The sequence below is a fragment of the Tachypleus tridentatus genome, unplaced genomic scaffold (genome assembly GCF_004210375.1).
Source record: "Tachypleus tridentatus isolate NWPU-2018 unplaced genomic scaffold, ASM421037v1 Hic_cluster_2, whole genome shotgun sequence".
Lineage (NCBI taxonomy): Eukaryota > Metazoa > Arthropoda > Merostomata > Xiphosura > Limulidae > Tachypleus > Tachypleus tridentatus.
The window spans coordinates 54,860,144-54,875,519 of record NW_027467782.1 but is presented as its reverse complement, the minus strand read 5'-3'; the positions used below and the strand labels follow the sequence as shown (position 1 = coordinate 54,875,519).

At 32.1% G+C, this 15,376-nt stretch overlaps 1 pseudogene across 1 annotated transcript in view; it reads left to right on the top strand.

Moving 5' to 3' along the window:
• Positions 1 to 15,376, top strand: part of LOC143242773 (homeotic protein ultrabithorax-like) — a 207,304-nt pseudogene that overhangs the window by 56,610 nt on the left and 135,318 nt on the right. The window lies entirely within an intron of this gene.

Genomic DNA, 15,376 nt, shown 5'->3' with positions numbered 1-15,376 from the left:
ACAAACGAAAATTTAAGCTGTTAGAATTCGTCTAGACAATAATCAACTGATAAAGTACAGTTAGAAACAAATATTGAAGTTGGCAGTTTTTAGCAAGTTTCTATTTCTACCTATTAGAAATAACTGGAAAGACAGTTGCTGGCAATGAACAAAATTAAGGGCAGTAGAATAGAGAAATAGGTTTAGGTTTAAAAGTCTGAAAGTGAACAAAACCACATTGTTGTGTCCACTTGAAATTTAGCGTTGCAAGTCCGTAAACGTATTGTTGTCTTTCCGACGAACACATAATGTGCAGAGTAGAAATCCAGATGTTATAAGTTTGAATGCTGAAATATATAGCTGTAAGTTTTGTTAAGAAATTAGAGCTGTGAGACAGATTGTCGTGTGTTTCTCTAAATAACCAAAGGTAACACATGTTGGCATCCTTGTTATAAGTACTGTGGCTGAAATGGAGGAACGATACGGCCATCCAACGGCACAGCGGAATGTCTGTAGAATCACACTGCTAAAAACCGAGTTTCGATACCCTTGGTGGGCAGAGCATTGCGTAGTTTTGTGCTTTATTCTAAACAGGAACTGAATGTATTTTTGTTAAATGCTTCTAAGCTTTCGAACGTTATCCATTATAACAGTAAAATGGTTAATATACTTTGATGAAATTCAACGTTAATATTAAAGATATTTACATCACTTCAAATTCTATTTTCTTGTGCTGGTGGCTCAGTGATATATCTGAGGGATTATAACACTAAGAATCGGCGTTCGATACTCACAATCGGCACAGCACAGATAGCCCGTTATATAGTTTTGTGACTGATAAACAAATCTTTAAATTCTAGTGCATTAAAAAAACAACAACCTCAGTTTATTGTGTTTCTTTAATTCACGGATTTGTTCGGTTTTACTGCTAGAAATGAACCAGTTACAGATGTTGTCTTACTTACAATACAACAATAACAAAAACCTTCAAGTTACGTCATGTACTATCGTAATAAAGTGGTAAAATTATCTGAGATTTGGGTTAAAAAATACACCCAGGTTTAATGTTCTGTTATGTTTAATACAATAGTCTTAGGACATCATGACATCTGTTTCAAACTCTGACCGTGTTTAATGTTCTGCTGTATTTGATATAATAGTCGTAGAACATTATGGTGCCTTTTTCAAACAATGAAGACATTTTGCGCTCCATTGTTTCAAAACTACGCTTATTCATAAAACATAAAATGTTTATAACTGTTTTTAACACACGATTTTCTACTAAGGAAATTGGTAAGATTTTAAAAAATAGACAATAAAAAGAAGTCATGGTTGTTACGGCGATTGTTGTGTAATAGGAAACTGTTAAAACAAAGCATGTTTCTTATAACATTTCGCATTATTACCACATGTTAGTGAACACTACCCAAGGTACTGTATAAGGTCTTTAGGTCACCACCGTAACAGGTTCATGATACGGCATTATAGCAGCCGTATCTCTTACCACCCAGCTCTGGTCAGACAAACAGCGTCGTTGGCCAAAGTTTCTACTGATTTGTGACCGATCTTGGCTACTCTCCAAGCCGATATGTTCTGAGTGAAACGTCGTTTGTTGGTTTGTAAATGATCTTCGATTTTACTTCTTAGAACGAAAGCCATAACAGACCCGCTGACGTGGTAACAGAGTTGGAGAACTGAACAAAACCGAAGTCATATGTAGCCCATGAACGTCAGCCGGTTAAACCAGTGAACATCTAAATATGGCGGAGTAACCATATATGTAACATAACAGAATAGAAGAACTGTCCCTGATAATGAAACTTATGGAACACAACTGTGTAGATCACCTGATAAACACAACTGTATACGTCACATTACAAAACACAACTGTGTACATCACATTACAAAACACAACTGTGTACGTCACATTATAAACACAACTGTATACATATTATAAACACAACTGTGTACATCACATTATAAACACAACTGTATACATCACATTATAAACACAACTGTGTACGTCACATTATAAACACAACTGTGTACGTCACATTATAAACACAACTATGTACATCACATTATAAACACAACTGTGTACGTCACATTATAAACACAACTGTATACGTCACATTATCAACACAACTGTGTACATCACATTATAAACCTGGCTGTGTGCGTCACATTATAAACACAACTGTATACGTCACATTATAAACACAACTGTGTACGTCACATTATAAACACAACTGTGTACATCACATTATAAACACAACTGTATACGTCACATTATCAACACAACTGTGTACATCACATTATAAACACAACTGTGTGCGTCACATTATAAACCTGACTGTGTACATCACATTATAAACACTGGCTGTGTACGTCACATTATAAACCTGGCTGTATACGTCACATTATAAACACAACTTTGTACATCACATTATAAACCTGACTGTGTACGTCACATTATAAACCTGGCTGTGTACGTCACATTATAAACATAACTGTGTACGTGACATTATAAACACAACTGTGTACGTGACATTATAAACACAACTGTGTACATCACCTAATAAACACAACTGTATACATCACATTATAAACACAACTGTGTACATCACCTAATAAACACAACTGTGTACGTGACATTATAAACACAACTGTGTACATCACCTAATAAACACAACTGTATACATCACATTATAAACACAACTGTGTACACCACATTATAAACACAACTGTGTACATCACATTATAAACACAACTTTGTACGTCACATTATAAACACAACTGTGAACTTTCATAAAAGATCGTATAATTTATATTCACAAAAGCATGTTTTGATTTTTAAGATTATTGTACTATGTATTATACATGCTCTATACATGTACTCTAATTGTGTTATACATGATCTATATATGTACTCTAATTGTGTTATACATGATTTATACATGCACTCTAATTGTGTTATACATGATCTATACATGTACTCTAATTGTGTTATACATGATTTATACATGCACTCTAATTGTGTTATACATCATCTATACATGTACTCTAATTGTGTTATACATCATCTATACATGTACTCTAATTGTGTTATATATGATCTTTAACTTCGAGAGTTAATTTGCTTGTTGTTAATCGTAAATCTGGTCTGCCAGTCTTAGGGATCGAACCCGAATTGTAGAGGTATAAGGCCTCCAGCTTCCGAAGGCAGGGATAGCTACAAGAGACGAGGCTAAAACTGTTTGATGCTATTAAGTTTCGTGCCTATAAACAAACTATGTTTAAGACAGCATACAACCTACGTCTCTAAAGAAATTATTTCAAAAGGCGCTAAGCCTTTTTTTGTAAAGTTATGTTGTTATAAATGTTGATTGTGAGGAACTAATGGCACCAAGCAAGTAGAATAGATGTGAACTAAGTGATTTAAGAAAAACGCATTCGATGATGTCATTTTTCTTTTGATTACGTGTAGCTTGCTTAAATGTTTCTAACAACCAGTTAAGCCTGAATTACGTGTACATACCTGATTGAAGTCGATTACTTTACTTTTGAAGTCAAGCTAGAAAGACCAACGGCTGAAGTAAAGTTCAGAGAGGTACTGTTTTCAGTTAAGTTCACTCACGTGCTTAGGGTAATAGGTTCAGGTTTTGACAAAAGCCAGAGAGGTAATTAGGGTTAAAACAAACGCTGGAAAAAGGTTGAAGTTCCTGGCGTTCTTTCTCTTACTTAGGAATTTTCTTTTACAGTTGAAAATGAGGTTATACGAGCTATAAACTTAGAGTAGCTTCTTGTTTGTACAAAAAAACAAAACTGGATGCTTAGTCTTTGAAAACAGATTTCATGACAAAAAAATGCATTTTTCATTATTTACGTTACAAAAAGCACATGGAGAAAGTTAGAAAACGATTTCAAGATTCAGTGAAAAGTGGAATTCTGTTGTTGGGAATAGAAAGTTAAATTAACTCGTGTCACTGACGTTTTCAAATTGTCGTTTTCTCTCTAAGGTTTCTTTAAATTTTTGTTCAAATAACTAGTATTGAAGTTTTTGTTTCAATGTTTATTTTCACTTCGATAAAAATGTTTTGTAAGCAATTGAAATCTTTTCCATTTCAAATGAAAAAGCAAAAATAAGATTTAAAAAATATTTTAGAGGGCGCTTTGAAATTACGGCACCAACAATCACATTTTTATTTCTTTCAAGGAATGAAATATTTGTTATAGAAGATCAAACAAATTGATTTAAAATTAAACTTTATAAAAAATCTAGAAACCGATTAGTTTTGTTACTTTTCACATTCAGAACTATCTAGAGACCGATTAGTTTTGTTACTTTTCACATTCAGAACTATCTAGAGACCGATTAGTTTTGTTACTTTTCACATTTAGTACTATCTAGAAACCGATTAGTTTTGTTACTTTACACATTCAGAACTATCTAGAGACCGATTAGTTTTGTTACTTTTCACATTCAGAACTATCTAGAGACCGATTAGTTTTGTTACTTTTCACATTAGAACTATCTAGATTCCGATTAGTTTTGTTACTTAGATTTCTACCGTTTTTCCCTGAAACTTCATTCAGCACTTACAGGTTTCAAAACTACATATGGCTGTGAGGTATTTACAGCTTTATTAATAAAGATATTTTGTACTTCGTTGTTCAAAATGTAGGTGAATTTCGACACTGAGTTATTAATGTTCCTCCAACGTATCCTTACAGTCTTAAGAACAAAACAGAAACATAAGTTTGAGATAAACTAAAGCTATAGAAGAATAGTTTGCAACCAATTAATAACAGACAGGAAACGTAAGAATTAAACCTGATAAAATATATTAATAGAGATAAAACATACGGTTAAACCTGATAAAGTATAATAACAGACAGGAAACGTAAGAATTAAACCTGATAAAATATATTAATAGAGATAAAACATACGGTTAAACCTGATAAAGTATAATAATAGACAGAAAACGTAAAGATTAAACCTGATAAAGTAACGGTCTTGATTTTTCTTAGATGTTCTCATAAATGAAACTAAAGTAATTTGTTAATTTAAAGTAATTTTCCTTTTTTATAATTCAACACATGTTTTAAAATGATTCGCTTTTGTATAAAATGTATCAAACATTGAACAAGAGAAATCACAGTTTTGTGCCTCCCTTTCGAATGGCACGTGGCCATAGTTCCTTCATGGTTGGTTGATTTCCACAGACGCACGCGTCACGTTATTCACTAACTGATACCGCAGAAAAACAACAACAATTACCAGACAGCTTGAATTGGTTTCCTACTACTACTGCGACTTCGCTAAACGCAACACAAGCCGAAACGTTCTTAAAAGTTGTTGACTTTAGATATTGTACGTCAGGTAATTTACGCTGGTAACTCATAATACCTGTGTTTTCATGACGACAAGAAAGTGAACCTAGGACTAAAATAACAAAACCTTCCATGATTTTCATTTACAAATTTCAACAAATTCAGGCAGCGAATTTTTCGTTCGAACTACGACTTTCTATAAACATCCGGGACATCATCAAAACCTTTCTATAACAGTAAAACCAAGTCAATGTGTTGGTCATGAGCTACAGTGTTATCAAATATTTTCTCTGTACTTATTAAGATTTCGCTAATAATTATGTTTTAAACTTTAAAATGGCTCCTTTACCCAGTATATAAACAATTATATAAATTACTAACAAAACGCGAGTAAGACGAGGACTTAATGCTAAACTCGTCTCTAGTTAATGTGTTTTCTGTTCTGTCTCGTAACGGGAATAACACAGATAGTCTGTAGTGTAGCTATCTCGTAACGGGCACAACAGAGATAGTCTATAGTGCAGCTGTCTCGTAACGGGCACAACACAGATAGTCTATAGTGTAGCTGTCTCGTAACGGGCACAACACAGATAGTCTATAGTGTAGCTGTCTCGTAACGGGCACAACACAGATAGTCTATAGTGTACCTGTCTCATAACGGGCACAACACAGATAGTCTATAGTGTAGCTATCTCGTAACGGGCACAACACAGATAGTCTATAGTGTAGCTGTCTCGTAACGGGCACAACACAGATAGTCTGTAATGTAGCTTCTTGTTCATCTCCACATAAACATATCACTTGATATTTGACTTCCATGCCTGATAAGAACAAAAGTAGAGATATGTCATTTGTTGGATACGGTAGTAACGTTCCTTTAAAATTATAGTTTATTACATTAAATAGTAATGTTTTTATAAAAGTTGTAGTTTACTAGATACAGTAGTAATGTTTTTATAAAAGCTGTAGTTTACTAGATACAGTAGTAACGTTTTTATAAAAGCTGTAGTTTACTAGATACAGTAGTAATGTTTTTATAAAAGCTGTAGTTTACTCGATACAGTAGTAATGTTTTTATAAAAGCTGTAGTTTACTAGATACAGTAGTAACGTTTTTATAAAAGCTGTAGTTTACTAGATACAGTAGTAACGTTTTTATAAAAGCTGTAGTTTACTAGATACAGTAATAATGTTTTTATAAAAGCTGTAGTTTACTCGATACAGTAGTAATGTTTTTATAAAAGCTGTAGTTTACTAGATACAGTAGTAACGTTTTTATAAAAGCTGTAGTTTACTAGATACAGTAGTAACGTTTTTATAAAAGCTGTAGTTTACTAGATACAGTAGTAATGTTTTTATAAAAGCTGTAGTTTACTAGATACAGTAGTAACGTTTTTATAAAAGCTGTAGTTTACTAGATACAGTAGTAACGTTTTTATAAAAGCTGTAGTTTACTCGATACAGTAGTAATGTTTTTATAAAAGCTGTAGTTTACTAGATACAGTAGTAACGTTTTTATAAAAGCTGTAGTTTACTAGATACAGTAGTAATGTTTTTATAAAAGCTGTAGTTTACTCGATACAGTAGTAATGTTTTTATAAAGCTGTAGCTTACTAGATACAGTAGTAACGTTTTTATAAAAGCTGTAGTTTACTAGATACAGTAGTAACGTTTTTATAAAAGCTGTAGTTTACTAGATACAGTAGTAATGTTTTTATAAAAGCTGTAGTTTACTAGATACAGTAGTAATGTTTTTATAAAAGCTGTAGTTTACTAGATACAGTAGTAATGTTTTTATAAAAGCTGTAGTTTACTAGATACAGTAGTAATGTTTTATAAAGCTGTAGTTTACTAGATACAGTAGTAATGTTTTTTATAAAGCTGTAGTTTACTAGATACAGTAGTAATGTTTTTATAAAAGCTGTAGTTTACCAGATACAGTTGTAATGTTTTTATAAAAGCTGTAGTTTACTAGATACAGTGGTAACGTTTTTATAAAAGCTGTAGTTTACTAGATACAGTAGTAATGTTTTTATAAAAGCTGTAGTTTACTAGATACAGTAGTAATGTTTTTATAAAAGCTGTAGTTTACTAGATACAGTAGTAATGTTTTTATGAAAGCTATAGTTTACTAGATACAGTAGTAATGTTTTTATAAAAGCTGTAGTTTACTAGATACAGTAGTAACGTTTTTATAAAAGCTATATTTTATTAGATACAGTAGTAACGTTTTTATAAAAGCTGTAGTTTACTAGATACAGTAGTAACGTTTTTATAAAAGCTGTAGTTTACTAGATACAGTAGTAATGTTTTTATAAAAGCTGTAGTTTACTAGATACAGTAGTAATGTATTTATAAAAGCTGTAGTTTACTAGATACAGTAGTAATGTTTTTATAAAAGTTGTAGTTTACTAGATACAGTAGTAATGTTTTTATAAAAGCTGTAGTTTATTAGATACAGTAGTAATGTTTTTATAAAAGCCGTAGTTTACTAGATACAGTAGTAATGTTTTTATAAAAACTGTAGTTTACTAGATACAGTAGTAATGTTTTTATAAAAGCTGTAGTTTACTAGATACAGTAGTAATGTTTTTTATAAAGCTGTAGTTTACTAGATACAGTAGTAATGTTTTTTAAAAGATGTAGTTTACTAGATACAGTAGTAATGTTTTTTATAAAGCTGTAGTTTACTAGATACAGTAGTAATGTTTTTATAAAAGCTGTAGTTTACTAGATACAGTAGTAATGTTTTTTATAAAAACTGTAGTTTACTAGATACATTTGTAATGTTTTTATAAAAACTGTAGTTTACTACATACAGTAGTAATGTTTTTATAAAAGCTGTAGTTTACTAGATACAGTAGTAATGTATTTATAAAAGCTGTAGTTTACTAGATACATTTGTAATGTTTTTATAAAAACTGTAGTTTACTACATACAGTAGTAATGTTTTTATAAAAGCTGTAGTTTACTAGATACAGTAGTAATGTATTTATAAAAGCTGTAGTTTACTAGATACAGTAGTAATGTTTTTATAAAAGCTATAGTTTACTAGATACAGTAGTAATGTATTTATAAAAGCTGTAGTTTACTAGATACAGTAGTAATGTTTTTATAAAAACTGTAGTTTACTAGATACAGTAGTAATGTTTTATAAAAGCTGTAGTTTACTAGACACAGTAATAATGATTTTATAAAAGCTGTAGTTTACTAGATACAGTAGTAATGTTTTTATAAAAGCTGTAGTTTACTAGATACAGTAGTAATGTTTTTATAAAAGCCGTAGTTTACTAGATACAGTAGTAATGTTTTTATAAAAACTGTAGTTTACTAGATACAGTAGTAATGTTTTTATAAAAGCTGTAGTTTACTAGATACAGTAGTAATGTTTTTTATAAAGATGTAGTTTACTAGATACAGTAGTAATGTTTTTATAAAAGATGTAGTTTACTAGATACAGTAGTAATGTTTTTATAAAAGCTGTAGTTTACTAGATACAGTAGTAATGTTTTTATAAAAGCTGTAGTTTACTAGATACAGTAGTAATGTTTTTTATAAAAACTGTAGTTTACTAGATACATTTGTAATGTTTTTATAAAAACTGTAGTTTACTACATACAGTAGTAATGTTTTTATAAAAGCTGTAGTTTACTAGATACAGTAGTAATGTTTTTATAAAAGCTATAGTTTACTAGATACAGTAGTAATGTATTTATAAAAGCTGTAGTTTACTAGATACAGTAGTAATGTATTTATAAAAGCTGTAGTTTACTAGATACAGTAGTAATGTTTTTATAAAAACTGTAGTTTACTAGATACAGTAGTAATGTTTTTATAAAAGCTGTAGTTTACTAGATACAGTAATAATGATTTTATAAAAGCTGTAGTTTACTAGATACAGTAGTAATGTTTTTATAAAAGCTGTAGTTTACTAGATACAGTAGTAATGTTTTTATAAAAGCTGTAGTTTACTAGATACAGTAGTAATGTTTTTATAAAAGCTGTAGTTTACTAGATACAGTAATAATTTATTTATAAAAGCTGTAGTTTACTAGATACAGTAATAATTTATTTATAAAAGCTGTAGTTTACTAGATACAGTAATAATTTATTTATAAAAGCTGTAGTTTACTAGATACAGTTGTATTGTATTTAGAGGAGGTGTTTTATGCTGTTATGTTTAATATCTACAGATAACAATGTAGTTCTACAGTACATTGATTACATATTCTTACTAGAACAATATATATCGGATAACAATCTAGTTCTACAGTACATTGATTACGTATCCTTACTAGAACAATATATATCAGATAACAATCTAGTTCTGCAGTACATTGATTACATATCCTTACTAGAACAATATATATCAGATAACAATCTAGTTCTACAGTACATTGATTACGTATCCTTACTAGAACAATATATATCAGATAACAATCTAGTTCTGCAGTACATTGATTACATATCCTTACTAGAACAATTTATATCAGATAACAATCTAGTTCTGCAGTACATTGATTACATATCCTTACTAGAACAATATATATCAGATAACAATCTAGTTCTGCAGTACATTGATTACATATCCTTACTAGAACAATATATATCTGTCTTTGGCACATAAGAATATTCCACCAGACTAAACTACATGAACTGGGAATGAACTTTTATAAACTCAATGTTTAGTGATCGTCACGTGTTACAAACCGTAAAATGGATCTAACATGCAAGTAAAATGGTTTTAGAAAAGTTTAATATTTTAAAGAGAAACGTTACAAAATTCAAGTGTTAAAACACCAATGATACAGTTTCTACGCCTTGTAAGACCCACTGTCTTCTTTGAAAACACCTCTAAAAATTTCCACGCGTCTTCCAAGACAAAAATGATGGTTTAAGGCAAGAGGTCAGCTAAGGGTCTATTTGAAACGGCCTCTCATACAGATCGTAATTTCATTACTTACCAATTACAAGTATTTCAAATAGCATAAAACATCCAATTTAACGAATATTGTCGATATACAGTGAAGAATATAATGAATTTGACTATATTTACTCACTAGGGTGAATAAATGTCAAGGTTACATCAAGGTGGTGGTTACTGAGTCAAAATATTTATTTGTAGGACTGTCTTTCTAAAATTAAAATGCGTCTTCCACGGTGAAGCGTCTTACAAGACGTAAAATATGGTATTAATTTCGTTCGTTCTGACTTATTTTAATCATTTATATTCTTGGTGTAACTACAAGTCACTAGGTGGCTAAATATACTGAATTTTTGTGTGTGTGTTAAGTTTTAAATAAATCATTTTTTGTAATGTTCACATTTTTATTTCTAGTTCTTATCAGATTCAGCCACAGGGTGTCTTTAGCTTGAATATAATAGTAATGTACGTGTGAGTTAATTCTTTATTAGTTTACATAAAAACTAATAAAAAAAAAGAAGAAAACTCGATGCACGTGTTTAGCCGTTAAAACAATTAAAAGTCCTAAAAGTACTATAGTACCCGTAAAGCAGAAAATACGATGTACCTGTTAACTGTTACAATTGTTAAAAGTTGTAGAGATATAATAATACCGGTAAAATAGAAGATACGACTCATGAACTTGACCGTTCAAATATATCTGCCCGCCGCTAGTACAGCGATATGTCTACGGATTTACAACGCTAAAATTAGGGGTTCGCTTCCCCTCGGTGGGCTCAGCAGATAGCCCACTGTGGCTTTGCTACAAAAAAACACACGCAAATATAACTAAAACTATTTGTGAAAGGAACTTTGACTTTTGATAGCGAGGTACAACGATGGACACTAGGCTGAATGAAATAGTCAAATTCTAATATGGTAGTTATAGAAGTGACAGTTATACTGTGTGTTATATTTCTATATAATCATACAGCTGCGAGTTTCATGGGCTAAATGTAACTATATAAAGATATACTCACCATGGCGACCTCTAAGTTCAAGTCGAGTTAGAAACTTGTAAACTCGACTTGTTAAAGCGCTACAATTGGTTTATCAGAAAATAAGTGGAAATCGATTTATATTTTAATTGTGAAACTGACGCGGAGAGTTAGTGTTCAGACTCGCGACAGAATACACGTTCGGTGTAGATTCCTATCTTAAGTAAGACCCGGGTGTTTATAAACCTGCAACGTATTTTATTACTGTTGGAAATATTCATATTTAAAAGAATGAAGGTTAATGCGTTAACTTTTCGCGAACACAGCGTTTTATTTGTAGGGAACAGTTGTCTGTTAAAACGTTCGTAAGTTTTTACTAACAAATTTAAGTAATACAGTGCGTGTAGGGCAGTAGTATATAAAGTTACTTCGTATAATTTTACTGTATTTATTGTCCGGTGTTTGTTTGTGTTCTGTGAAGACTTTCCAACGTCCTTTCACGAACCTCTACCGGCAGAATGGACCACGCTAGACTCGGGGACCTGAGTTCTCTACAGATAACTAACAAGCTGTGATGATTGTAGTTGAAGCACACTTCTTTAAACATATGATCTGGATATACACTGGTTGGAACAGTTTGAACACTACACCCACAATACCGTCACGTAGTTACATGTTGTCCGTTTGTTTATTGGACGTTAAAAGATCTATAATACCGTCACGTATTTACATGTGGTCCGTTTGTTTATTGGACGTTAAAAGATCTATAATACCGTCACGTATTTACATGTTGTCCGTTTGTTTATTAGACGTTAAAAGATCTATAATACCGTCACGTAGTTACATGTGGTGCGTTTGTTTATTGGACGTTAAAAGATCTATAATACCGTCACGTATTTACATGTTGTCCGTTTGTTTATTAGACGTTAAAAGGTCTATAATACCGTCACGTAGTTACATGTAGTTCGTTTGTTTATTGGACGTTAAAAGGTCTACAATATCGTCTTGAGGTGCGTTTCTTATTAAATGTTAAAGCGTCATATGAATATAGATATTTTTGTCTGTCGCGAAGCGATAACCATCAATAGATTAAATAGTTTTAGACACTATAATAAGAAACAGAGGTTGTTCCCCTTGGCATGAATGAACATTTCTATCTGACCCAATTATAGATGTCGCTTGATAAACAGAGAGTTTGTTTTTTTGTTTGTTTTTGAATTTCGCACAAAGCTACTCGAGGGCTATCTGTGCTAGCCGTCCCTAATTTAGTAGTGTAAGACAAGAGGGAAGGCAGCTAGTCATCACCACCCACCGCCAACTCTTGGGCTACTCTTTTACCAACGAATAGTGGGATTGACCGTCACATTATAACGCCCCCACGGCTGAAGGGGCGAGCATGTCTGGTGCGACCGGGATTCGAACCCGCGCCCCTCAGATTACGAGTCGAACACCTTAACTCACCTGGTTATACTGAGCCTAAATAGAGAGACAGAGAGAGAGATAAATGGTTTTCTGGTAACACCGTGTCTAAGTGTAAAAGAGAATGACCAGAATACATATTAACACTAAATTTGAGCAGAGGAACTTTACCGTAAGTAATCTATTCCTATTTATTTCTACACTTTCTTAACCTGGTTTTTGTTTGTTTTTTCTCCTATAGGAGACTTGAGACACTATCCTCCTCGTGCATTAGGTTGAACCGTGTTTGTAACGTGAAAGAAATCTTCACTTACACGATATATCCCAATGGATTGTGAAGCGTTATTTAGACGTTCCGTTCAGTTGAATATAATGAAAGACTCCACTCCAAGAACAGATTTGTCTCAAACAGATGCCATTTTCGAACAAGTTAAAGTTAAAATGAAGTTTATTATTATGACGAACGTTGCTATGTGTTTTGTATCTATAACACTGAAAGTCTGATTCAATGGTACGTTTTACAGTTTAGACGTTTGGTAATAACACATCTGAAAGTCACTAGGTTCAGTTTACCATTCTTATTGTCATGCACTCTTCCACCCTGTCCTTAACATACGTGCCGTTAACACTTCAGTTCAATAATTAAAACAGTATTTGTCTATAAAATGTGTTTTTATTTCTGAGATTCCACTGAGTGATTTTCAATCAGTTCAAGTAAACTATGTGCTGGTTAATGTAAGTTTCATGAATGTGTTAGCACGTCCAACTGGTACCGCTAAACAAACTATGTTAAAACGATCATTTTGTACTCTCAATCAAAAATCAATATTTGATAATTCAAACTTGAAATATGACGGAGTTATCTTTCTAAACAAATAGGGTTTAGTGTATCAACTATTTACACAACTTTATTCTGTATGTCAAATCCTGTCCAGTTTAGGTCCCGTGTCTGTCTTGTACCAATACTTGGTTACGACATCACAACAACATCTATATTGACTGTGTTTCAATTTTACAAAGAAACCCTGTTATGCTTAAACATACATTAAAATTGCTGGTAGAATCATATTTAAAGATTGTGTTAAAATAAAAAAAATGAACACACATTACGAACTACATGAAACATGCTGTTTACTGAATGCGCATGTGCAATAGTGAATTCAAACACAGTGCTCAAAAACATCTTGTAATAAACTAAGATAAGTTTTATATGACAGACGTTCGCTCTAAAACTACCTTGAATAAAACCCCTCATGTGCTTCATGGTCAGAGGAAAAATCGATATAGCTTACAATAGTTATACCTATATGTGGACAAAGTTAAATTTCAGGTAGTTATTTAAGTTGAAAAACATCTTTCTCTACAGATTTGTCATGCGCGAATCAAACCAATTTTTACAGCAAAAAATATCACATGTATCATATATACGTGTAAGTCTTTCATGACGTCACAAACACAAAAATTATCTTCAGTTGAGTCAAAACGCATTCGTTCAGATTAGACTTTGTTAGACAACTACAAATAATTAAAATATGTGTTGTGCCCTAAACAGATCGTCAGGAACACTTCATAACCAGGAAAATACATTTAATCTAAGCTACAAAGTTGTTGCTCGCCCTTTCAGCCGTAGGGGTGTTATAATGTTGCGGTCATTCCCACTATTCGTTGGAAAAAGAGTAGCCCAAGAGTTGGTGGTGGGTGGTGATGACCACCTGCCTTCCCTCTAGTTTTACACTGCTAAATTAGGGATAGCTAGCGCAGATAGCCCTCGTGCAGTTTTGCGCGAAATTCAAAACAAACAAACCCTCGAGTAGTTTTGTGCGAAATTCAAACCAAACTAAACTATCAAGTTTCTTTAAAAATTGACTAGAACACAAAAAAACTATTAATATTTTAAAGTTTACTAGAATGTAAACTAGTGTGTCAACTTTTTGAAAATTTACTGGAATGTAAGCTAGTGTGTCAACTTTTTAAAACTTTACTGGAATGGAAACTAGTGTGTCAACTCTTTAACTCTTGTCTGGACTGGAAACTAGTGTGTCAACGTTTGAAAACTTTACTGGAATGTAAATTAATGTGTCAACTTTGTAAAACTTTACTGGAATGTAAAGTAATGTGTCAACTTTGTAAAACTTTACTGGAATGTAATGTGTCAACTTTTTAAAACTTTACTGGGATGGAAACTAGTGTGTCAACTTTTTAAAACTTTACTGGAATAGAAACTAGTGTGTCAACTCTTTAACTCTTGTCTGGACTGGAAACTAGTGTGTCAACGTTTGAAAACTTTACTGGGATGTAAAGTAATGTGTCAACTTTGTAAAACTTTACTGGAATGTAATGTGTCAATTTTTTAACACTTTGCTGGAATAAAAGCAAAATTATGAATTTAAAGTTTACTGGTATTAAGTTGTAAAAAATCTAAAGGTTTGTTTTGTTACCTAACGTACTTAGGTACACATATGTGTTGTATGTTTATAAGTAGGACCTTTGTGTTTGTAGTTGAAGTCCTGTGAAACCAGGTTTTGAACTGTGTCGAAATCAAGCATTGTTGTGACAGAAATAAACTTTTATAAAATCCGACTGAAAAGTCAGTGAGCTTAACTTGAGCGTGGGTAGAGAAGGAGGGGATTGGTCGTTGTATTTGTGGTGCATGCTGGGATATTTCTACGTGAATAATTCTAGAATGTAGTAGATAGTTGAACTAACGTAAGTGAAACGCCCGCTCAAACGTTTCTAACGCAATG